The sequence below is a fragment of the Meles meles genome, chromosome 1 (genome assembly GCF_922984935.1).
Source record: "Meles meles chromosome 1, mMelMel3.1 paternal haplotype, whole genome shotgun sequence".
NCBI classification, from domain to species: Eukaryota; Metazoa; Chordata; class Mammalia; order Carnivora; family Mustelidae; genus Meles; species Meles meles.
The window spans coordinates 95,106,741-95,117,381 of NC_060066.1; positions in this window are offsets into that span (position 1 = coordinate 95,106,741).

The following is a 10,641-nucleotide window of genomic DNA, read 5'->3' on the forward strand; positions in this document are numbered from 1 at the left end:
AAATCTAACTCAAGATTTTCTTTAACAGACTTATAAATCTACATCTTCCCAAACTTTTTTCTGTAGCAATCAAGATGTTTTAATAAATTTTTAGAAAGTTAAAAATGTAAAAGGATACAAACTATGTATTTCATCTATTTAGAAAAAGGATTATTCACACCTTCAGTGTCATTTTAGAAGAGAACTACTTGCAGAGTATCCTGTGAAAGCCTTTTCGGCTTGTCATTTGGTAACAAAATCACAAAGATTATTTTTAGAACAAAATAAAAATTTCCAAGCACGAACGTTCACATGAATTTAAGACTCCACACTATAATACATAATTTATTTCTAAACCAATCACAATATTTTTATATTGGTTAATGATTAATCATGCCTTTTATTCATCAAATGGCAATAAATTTTTAAAACTGACAACTTATTAAGAGAAATGTCAACATTTATCTCAATATAGCAGAAATATTAAAGATTTTGTTATGTAAACTTTATAATAAAATCTGTAATATCATACTGTTCCAAAATAAAACCTTTTACCTTAAAACCTTTCTCTCTCACACTTCGCGAATTATCTAAGAGGGAACATAAGATTATGTTATTATGAAACTGTTCATGAGTCAAGCAATATTGGAAATGGTAATATGTGAAATTAAGGGAGCTCAGAAGTGAGTCTTGACTTTATCTGGGAATAGTGGGGTTAAGGAAAGCTTCCTGGAAGAACTAAGCACTCAGCTAACTGTGAAAAGATAAACTGGATTTACCAAGCAAAGTGTAAGTAGAAGGGAAGAGAGGGATATGTCATTTCAAGTGGAGAGGACAGCATGAGAGCAATCGATAATGAGGCGGGTATTTCTAAACTGTAAACAAAATTGATGTAGTGATTTTAAAACACCGAGACTAGAGAGGTCATCAAGGAAAGACATGGAGGACATTAAATGCTAACATGAGGAACTTGACTTGATACCCTCATGGTAGGAGGCTGAAGAATCAAGAGGGTGATAAATTACTTCTGTGGTTCTGATGGATTTCTCTGGAAGTTTTGTGAGAGAGGGATCCTAAAGAATGGAACTGAGGACATCATTCCTGGAGGTGGAAAGTTAATGCGCTGAAAGATGCAGAGGCTGAGCTCAGGAGACTCTAATAGATGATGTTGGCAAAAGTCAATGATAAGTTAGAGGTACAGTCCAGGTGAAGAAGAAGCAAGAGAAGGCTCTGAGTCTCTTCCGTGATTTCCAAGTAAGTGAGAAGCAAATTCATGATGAATGTAAATTAGATACTGTGAAATATCCAGATACCAAGTGGTGGCCAAAAACATCAGAATGGATGAAATTACCCAGACAGAAGACTGAGGAGAGAAGAGAGAACAACCACAACGGTGCTAACATACATGACAAGTGGTCATGTGGCAGGTACTCTTGGGAGACCTCACACATATGAACACACATATGTTCATAACATACCTAACCACACTTTATGGGTGACAAAACTGAGGAAAAGTGTCTTAAGAAAATTCCCCAACACCTCGCAGTGGTCAAGAGGGGAGCTGGGATTCCAGCTGAGGCAGCCGGCCATCACAGGATGTGCTCTCAGGAGAAGGGAGTGGTCAGCACTCAAAGGCAGCAGAAAGATCCAGAGAGAGACCTGAAACAGAGCAATTGGATTTTACAAGTAGGAGGAAATCACCAGAGGGTAAATTTCGGTACCAGCAGATTAGAGAGGGGAGGAAGGTGATATGGTAACACATGAGTGAGAGGAAAGGCAGAGTCCTGAGTATTCATTCATCTGAGATAGTTGTAGACATAGATTACATTTATGTTTGCTTCCCACAGATGTTTGAGTGCTTCATATGATACAATGCTGGACAAGCATGGCCCTTGGCCTCATAAAGCTCATGTTTTAGAACCTGTAATATCACAATATGTAATTATTTTATTTATTTATTTATTTATTGCCTATTGCTCTGGAGGAAATCAATGGTTGGATGTGATGGACATTGTCAAGGAAGATGCCATCTAATCTGAGATCTGAGGGGTTGAAAGGAGCTTTCTGGTTAAAGAGTTAGGGGGAAAAAAATTCCAAAATGAGTAAAGGAGAAGTCCTTATGTTCATTCAAAATGAATTTGGCACTTTGAAAAAATAGTCTTAAAAGTTCAAAGAAGAAGATCGAAGAGAAGAAAAGAAAGAGGAAGAAGTGCAACAGGAGAAGGAGGAAGAAGAGAAAGAGAAGAGGAGGGAAGAAGAGGAGGAAGAGAAAGCCAGTGTTGTTATTGCAGAGTGAATTAGCAGAAAGGAACAATGGCAGGAGTTTGGAGAGCCTGACAAGAAGATGGAAGATTCCGGAGTCTCATTGCGTGATGCAAATCTGTGACTTATTCCAGTGGCAACCAGAGAGTGATCTGATTTGGTTTACATTTTCCTTTGGCTATTGTGTGGAGACTGAACTGAAAGACAAAAGTGAGAATGAAAAGATGAGGTGCCTGAGGCTTGAGATAATTCGGATCGAGTGTGACATAATTGATGGGAGGAATAAATGTATTTGACCAAACAAAACTTAACAAAATAAACTGGCAAAATGTCATAGTAGGAATAAAAGCAAGGGTGCACTTTATATTAAACGTGTGAAACTGGATTTTTCTTGCAAAAGTAAAGACTCTCCTCCTTGGTTCAGAAGCAAAACACGGCTGTGTTTTTCACAAGACATGTGTAGCGTAAAGTAAAAGAGAGGAATTGACAATGCAGGGGTGGTTAGTTACCAGGAAATTCAGGTCATAAGAAACAAGAAATTGTGACAATAATATCAAAGAAGTGGACTTTGAGACCAAAACAGTTAATCTGACAAAAGTTACAAGTGGACAGAAGTTATCATCCCCAAAGAAAATATTGTTGTCATAATCTCTTATGCACTGATGGGGTTCAGGACATGCTACCCCCAAAATATGGCACCTTGGTGTATTGAAAATCTTAAGGAGTTTGTGAAAATGACAAAAGCAGGAAGGTCACTCTGACCTCCTCCAACCACCTTCCTCCTGATCTCCAATAGGAGATCAATCTGTTATTATTCCTTATTTCTGTGTGCAAGTCTCCTTGTGAAGGGAGACTTTAGGGCCAAGAGACTGGATAAGCAAATATTGTCACTTGTTCATCATTTACTCCCCCTAGGCCAAGCCTCTTTGTCTTGTCAATTCTTCACAAATTTATTATTTCTTCATCTAAAAGGAGGTATGAAAGCTTCTTCCTCTTCTCCCTGCTTTGGATCTTCATGTTCTTGTGAAGGCTCCCAGGGTCATATAAATATTTAATAAAATGTGTATGTTTTGCCCTGTTAATCTGTTAGTTTAATTTTCAGATCCAGCCAGGGACCCCAAGAGGGTCAGGGAAAACATTTTACTTGCCTGTAGATGGTACCAAATAATGCAACAATATTCAGTTTGGAGATACAAGAGGACCCAATAAAAGCACAACAGTAATGGAGTATATGTGGCGTATATTTTCAGAATTTGACAGATTTTACAGGTGGAATTAAAGAAGAAGACAAAAAATTAGAATCAGCAGGTTTACTTTATAGCTTTGGGCTATGAATCTCCACACAGTTCCAACGAACATGGAGAGATAAATCCCTGCCCACCAGATAACAAGGACACAGGGACAATTATAAATGCCAGCTTCCCTATAGGTGGGGAAATGAATATCCCAAATCAGGGGAGCCAGCGCCAGCGTCCCTGGGAGAGCAGGAAGTGGGGCGGAGAGCTCACAGGGCAGGCGAGAGGGCTGAAGGGAGAAGTGGTAACAAACCAGGTAGAAATCGCCCACGCAAAAAGAAATCATCACGGTGAGAGCGAATACCGACAAGTGAGACCCCAAGGTAGAGAACTGGCCCTGGGCAGAGAAAGGAAGAGCCTTGGCAGCGTGCAGACAAGAGGCGAGTCCTGAGAAGGGATCTCACAAGAGTGAAATGCCTCACAGGCTCACCCATGAGAGGAAAGAAGGGAACAGTCAATACCAAGGAAGAATCCTACTTAAGTTAAAGCATATGGTGGGAATAAGGAACAACAACAACGAAATCAATTTGTCCGAAAGACCACACTGCAAAGAAATTAAATGTTTGGCTTACAATAGAAGAGGGTATTTTTAAGTTATTATTTTCTTTTTTAAATTGAAGTATAATTAGCATACAATGTTATGTTAATTTCAAGTGTACAGTATAATGACTCAACAATTCTATACATTTGCCAGAGCCCATCACAGTAAGTGTACCCTTAATCCCCTTCACCCCCTCACCGTCCCCCCATACCTCCCCTCTGGCAACCACCAATGTGTTTTCTGTGTTTAAGTTTGGGGGTTTTTTTGGTTGTTGTTGTTCGTAAGAAGACACTTTCTATTTTTATTTTTTTAAGATGTTATGCATTTATTTGAAAGAGAGAGAACGTGTGTGCGCAGGAGAGGGAGAGAGAGAACATGAGAGTGGGGAGAGTCAGAGGGATAGGGAGCCAGGCTGTCTTCCCACTGAGCAGGGAACCCTACAGGACGTGGGGGCTCAATCCCAGGACCCTGGGATCATGACCTGAGTCAAAGGCAGTTGCTTAACTGACTGAGCCACGCAGGCGCCCCAAGAAAGCACTTTTTAACTAAGAAACCTCACAAGCCACTCCTATTCGCTCCCCCTAAAGGGAAAGAATTGTTACTAATGGTTTGGCAGAAACCTAAAACCTTTACAAAGAACCAAAAATCAAATACGAAGCAGAGGAAAGCTGTGAGCCAGCACTCCAGCACGACTTTACAGATCATCAAAAGCAATATTAGATATGAAACAGCACCCTGAATCAAAACTCAAAAACTCAGCCCTTCCCCCGCAAAAAATGAATAGCAACAACAACCAAAGAAAGACGGGAAGGAAGGCTTGACTGATTTCAAGAAAAAAATTGAGAACAGATAGAATATGGTATTAGAAAAGAACACTAATTACAAATATCCAATGGTGAGTAGAATCAACTGAAAATATAATATAGGACATCAAGAAGAGGCGTGAGAATAGAAATATGAAAAATAAAAGAAATAAAGAAACAGGTAAAGAATACTGAAGGCAAAAAGAGAGATAAATAGAAAAAAGAGATTCTACCATAGAGAACCTGAAGAAGAAAAACCAAACAATGAACTAAACTAAATATTTAAAACTGTGATTTAAAAAAATCTGGAAATAAAGACCTGTGAAAAGGGCATGGTGGATTTGGGAATGCAGAGATACATCCTCAAACGCAATGATCACACTTGAAAGAGAAAGAAAAGGATCATCTAAATCTTTGGCTAAAAAGATCACTTTCTGGTAAGTTCAAAAAGAATTTTAAAAAGAATAGATACACTTCAAAGAGTTTCAGAATCTCCCCCACCACAAATCAAAAACAGGGACAACCAGGTGCTATAATGAAATACGGTGCTCAGTCAGAAACTGAACCCATCCTGGGCGCTTGCATGGCTCAGTTCCTTAAGTGCCAGACTCCTGGTTTTGCTCCGGTCATGATCTGGAAGTCCTGAGGTCAAGCCCCACCTCAGACAACCTGCTCAGCTCAGATTTTTTCTCCCTCCTCCCCTGTTTCTCCCCCAGCTCATGCTCTCCCTTTCTCTCTTTCTCCAATACCTATACACATACATACATACGTAAAATCTAATTAGAAAAAGAAAAAGAAAAAAAAAACAAAAACTGACCAGTCCTGAAACCTAAAAAGCAAATCCATGTTGGTATTAATTTTATGTTGTAGTTAAGCTAGCAATGATCTTTTAATTTCCAGATCCTTGTTGGAATCCTGCCTTAGGCAAGTTACCTAATGTCTGAGCCTCAGTTTTCATATCTTTAAAATGGGACAGTGATAACTCAAAAAGATAGGTGTGAAAATTAAACGCAGTCATACACTGGAAATGTCTGGCACATTACATTCACAAAAACGAAATTATAAGGCACTTAATAAATTCCTAAAGGGAGCTAGTTTCTTGGAATTCACATTTAAAAGTATAATCTGCTTAAAACTGTGGTCATGACAGTTTTCCCGTAAAAGCACTTGATGTAGTTCTTAATATCAAAAACACAACGAAATTCAAGGTCATATCATGAATTATTTTCAGAGTTGATCTTGTTGATGATCATAAAGATTTCTATGTTAAGAAATCTTGCCATGAAAATATGGCTTATTTTCTTTTTATAACATTTTTATCACTAAGCCATTTCCCTGCATTTATTAATCTTTACTGTAGCCTGTGGCAAGTAAAATGTGATTTCTGTGGACCACATTTTTCTTCCCCTAAAGAACTTTAATAGATTCCCAAAATACCACAATACCTAACATGAGCTTGACATCCCACAAATCAAATGTTCAGAAAGATTGAATTTTCTGAACTAGCTTTATAATACCACTTGAAATATATATTTGTCAAGAACATTATTTTTGATGCTGTGGCCTCACACGTCGATTTTCAACTGCTTTCTCCCAAAATGGGGTCATGCCTTTTATCTTGGAAAAGATTGAAAATGAATTTCCTTTCATTAACTTACTTTGTTTCCTCAGAAGCATTTTTATATCTGTGTGTTTCCATACATAATTTATAGTGCAGGGATTTTCTTTCTAACACGCTTTTCAAAGCACCTGGAAAATTATCTCAACCTTTCTGACACTTATAACTTCTGCAAATAGTAAAAGGAATATGAATTCAGGCATTTCTCCTTCAGTGAATAAACAGAGTATGACTATTTGTTTTGAAAAGTTAAGTTAAACAAGGCCCAGGAGAGCTAGAAGTAGAGTTTTGTTTCTTTCACCAACCATCTGTTGTATTTATTTCTAGAAAAAAGAAGGAGAGAGAGAGAAGAGGCTGCCTACCTCGACTATTAAATAAAATACAGCAAGCCACCCAGTAGAACATCACTATGAAAAGATGAAAGCCCCCAACCCCACTTCCATTCACTCTCCTCGAGTCTGGTGAGGGCTAACGCCTTGGAGCACTGCCGCCCACCCTTAGTTCAGTTCTGGGAAAGGGGACTGACTAAGAAGATTAGTGGGTAAGAGGTTTATGGGGATAAATACACCAGGAAAGAAAGGAAGTTGGATCAAGCCCAGGGAAGACTCCATCTGTGATGTAGTCACTTGTACAAACCCTAGGGACATCCTGAAGACAGATGGCTCAACAGAGCTGTTACTAAGGGGCAACAGTGTCCCACCCTTATGCCCACTTGTCACCTGTTACCTTGGTGAGGAATCCTTGGGCTGCTGAGCTAATTCCTGAAGGTGCTGGCAGCTGAGATGGGCTACCAGCAGTTGGAGTGAGAAGCCTTCTGTTCCTGGAGGGGGATTTGGGCAGGGCAACACAGAATCCTCCAAAATGCTGGAAAGAAGAGAATATTAGATTGAGAAATACAGATTCATGAGCGATCACTTAAAACGTTTTAATTCAATTCAGTACAATCGTAATCACGGGGTTCAGTCCATCATGCTGGGCACTCAGTTTATTCCATCACGATTGAATCTTGTTCCCGTCCTTAGGTAACCAAAAACTTGTGGAGGGTTGAGACAGAAACCAATGATTGCGCTGCAAAGCAGATTATGCTAAGTGGCATAAAAGAGGTAAAGAGATCACAGAAAGTTCCAGAGAGGAAGCAGCGATGTGGAGGAATGGTCAGGGCAGGATTTGGGATGCAGGAGGCATTTGAGTCAGATCTTAAAGAGTTAAATGCATCAGAGCAAAGGACAAAAGACAGAGGGCCTAAAGCTGTGTTTCCAGTGGGCCCTTAGTAAATGTTCAATGATGAGGACCTAAAAAATCTTTTATAAAGTGGATAATGCATGCTTCTAGTGTAAAATCAATGCTATAGCCATTGAGGTGGAGGAGAATTGTTTTGCTCTTAGAAATCTATCACTAGCAAAACAAGAGAAGCAGCTGCCCCCTATACCACAAATCCTATGAGTGTCAACCTCTTCTTCAGCTTTCATGAAGGAAAAAACACAATCCTAAGTGTTCAAAACAGCAGAAGTCTCCGTGAAATTTAGATTCACTAGCGTATGAGTAAATAACATATAGTGCATACGGAAACCTATCCCCACGTGACAGGCACCTGCAATTTCTGCTTTAGAAGTGAAAGAAGAACAGGATCTCTTTTCCTGCTGTGCATCTCTATTTCTCCATTTCTCTGTGAGCCTCAGTCAATAGTCAGAGGATAAAAACCTCCATTAACATCCCTACAGTGCTCCCAGAAGAAAATTCACGGTCACGCCAGGCAGGTCTGCATCTGCCCACTCCTGCCTCTATGGTACAGGCGAACCACCCTTATGATCACACACATCTGCAGGACAATTGCTTGAAAAGCGGAGACTTCACCACACGAGCACTTACACTCCCTGGTACTCTGTTGTCATGTTGACGGTGCCATTTTTCAATGACTGTTTTTGTACGTTGTCATCTCTTTGACCAGACCGTAAGTTCCTTTGTGGTCCAAATCCTTCTTTGAGTCTGCCATAGTAGTCTCACAGCAGCATGTTATTGCAGTTTGGAAAAAATACCTGATGATTTTGATCGACTGGGCACGTAATGCAAATAGAACCTTACAGGACATTGCCATGGATGGATACATATGCTGCCAAATTTAAGACACCAGGATGCAATTGAGATTAAGATTTCTAGGGCACCTGGGCGGCTCAGTCAGTAAAGCATCTGCCTTCGGCTCAGGTCATGATCCCGGGGTCCTATGATCGAGTCCCTTGTCCGGCTCCCTGCTTAGTGGGGAGTCTGCTTCTCCCTATCCCTCCTGCTTGGGCACACTCCCTCTCCAAAAAAAAAAAAAAAAAAGATTAAGATTCGAGTTGTTCTACCACATGGTGGTCACTACCATTTTTTAGAGATCCCACTCTTCCCAGAGCTTCAGCCCACCCTGAAAATGATTTGGAAAGATGGTACCTGGCACATAAGAGCATTTTTTTTTTTTTTTTTTAAGATTTTATTTATTTATTTGACAGATAGAGATCACAAGTAGGGAGAGAGGCAGGCAGAGAGAGAGAGGAGGAAGCAGGCTCCCTGCCAAGCAGAGAGCCCGATGCAGGGCGCGATCCCAGGACTCTGGGATCATGACCTGAGCGAAAGGCAGAGGCTTTAACCCACTGAGCCACCCAGGCGCCCCCATAAGAGCATTTTTGTAGGGGTAAACAGGTGTTCTCTGGAAAACTTTTCTTAAGGTGTGCTGCTGGTTACAATTTAACTTTTCTTAGTCTTCCCATAAAACCTTTAAAAAATGTTAAGTGTTTACTAGTTAACTGTGGGGTTTGATTTCCTTTGGAGGTGAGGAATGAGGAAGAGCTAAATTAACGGGGCATAGAAGAGAGTGTCATTGGAGGAGATTCTGGAAAACAGAGGAGACTCTGTGTTCCAGAGTGTAGAGGTGGTTCCAACCAATACCTGGTATTCTATTTTGAAATTGTCTCCCTCCACGGTCTTTCGACTGATTCCCTGTAAAACCAGGAAGGGGGCATGGTGATCTACCTGGAGGACAACCAGATTTCAATGTAGAGAGTCTATGTACCAGCCTCACAGTTGGCTTCTTTTTGGTTTTATTATCTCTATTGTTATACTTGCAATTTCCTCATCAGCTTATTTATCAGCTACCTTAGAATTGTTTCTTTTCTTTTTTTTAAATATATATATATATTTTAAGATTTTATTTATTTATTTGATAGAGAGAGACACAGCAAGAGAGGGCACACAAGCAGGGGGAGTGGGGGAGGGAGAAGCAGGCTTCCCACTAAGCAGGGAGCCCAATGTGGGGCTCGATCCCAGGAGCCTAGGATCATGACCTGAGCCGAAGGCAGACATTGAATGACTGAGCCAGCCAGGTGGCCCTAGAATTGTTTCTAATGGAGTTAGGACAGAAAAGAGAAGAAAGGGAGGAAGGAAGAAAAATAAATAAATAAATGATGGCTCTTAACACAGTGAACCAGGGTCAGGCTAACTCAGGTTTCCGTGGATTTAACCAGTGACCCTAGATTTTTACATCATCCTTTTTTGAAATAAACACCACTTCCAAAAGCATCAAAAGTTTAAACTGTGGAGAAATAGCAGAACTTTTCCGTCATGATAGCTGTTACCATAAGTTTTTGTTATAAAGGAAATAAGAAACAAATGCACTGTTTCAAAGCTGCTTATGTACATCGGAGAAAGAAGGAAGGAAGGCTAGAAGAGAAAAAGTGAGGAGAGGAGAAGAGATGTGAGAGAGGAGAGAAAGAAAGATAGAAAGAACATAGAAATATGGTATCAGTGAGCCTGGGATTCCAGTGACTTAATTTCCAAGGAATCCTCTTGCACGTTAAAGATTTAATCAACTATTCATTAGGAAGGGACACAGCAGAATTCAAAGTGTGTATGTATGCATTTCCATGTTTCAAACTCGGAAACCCTCTTCATTCCACCATCTGTCCAAAAACGTGGAGCCCCTTTACCTTCCTTGATATTTACTGCCTTAGTAGAATTTGCTAGGAGGAAGCCTCTTGACAGGAGTGTTGGAACTTAACAAAAGTTGACAACCATGAGAGTCCATGAAGTCAGAATCACTCAGATACAACTGAAAGTCAATCTAATTAGTTTTTCTGTGTGGAGATCTTATACAGTTCAGGTTGAAAC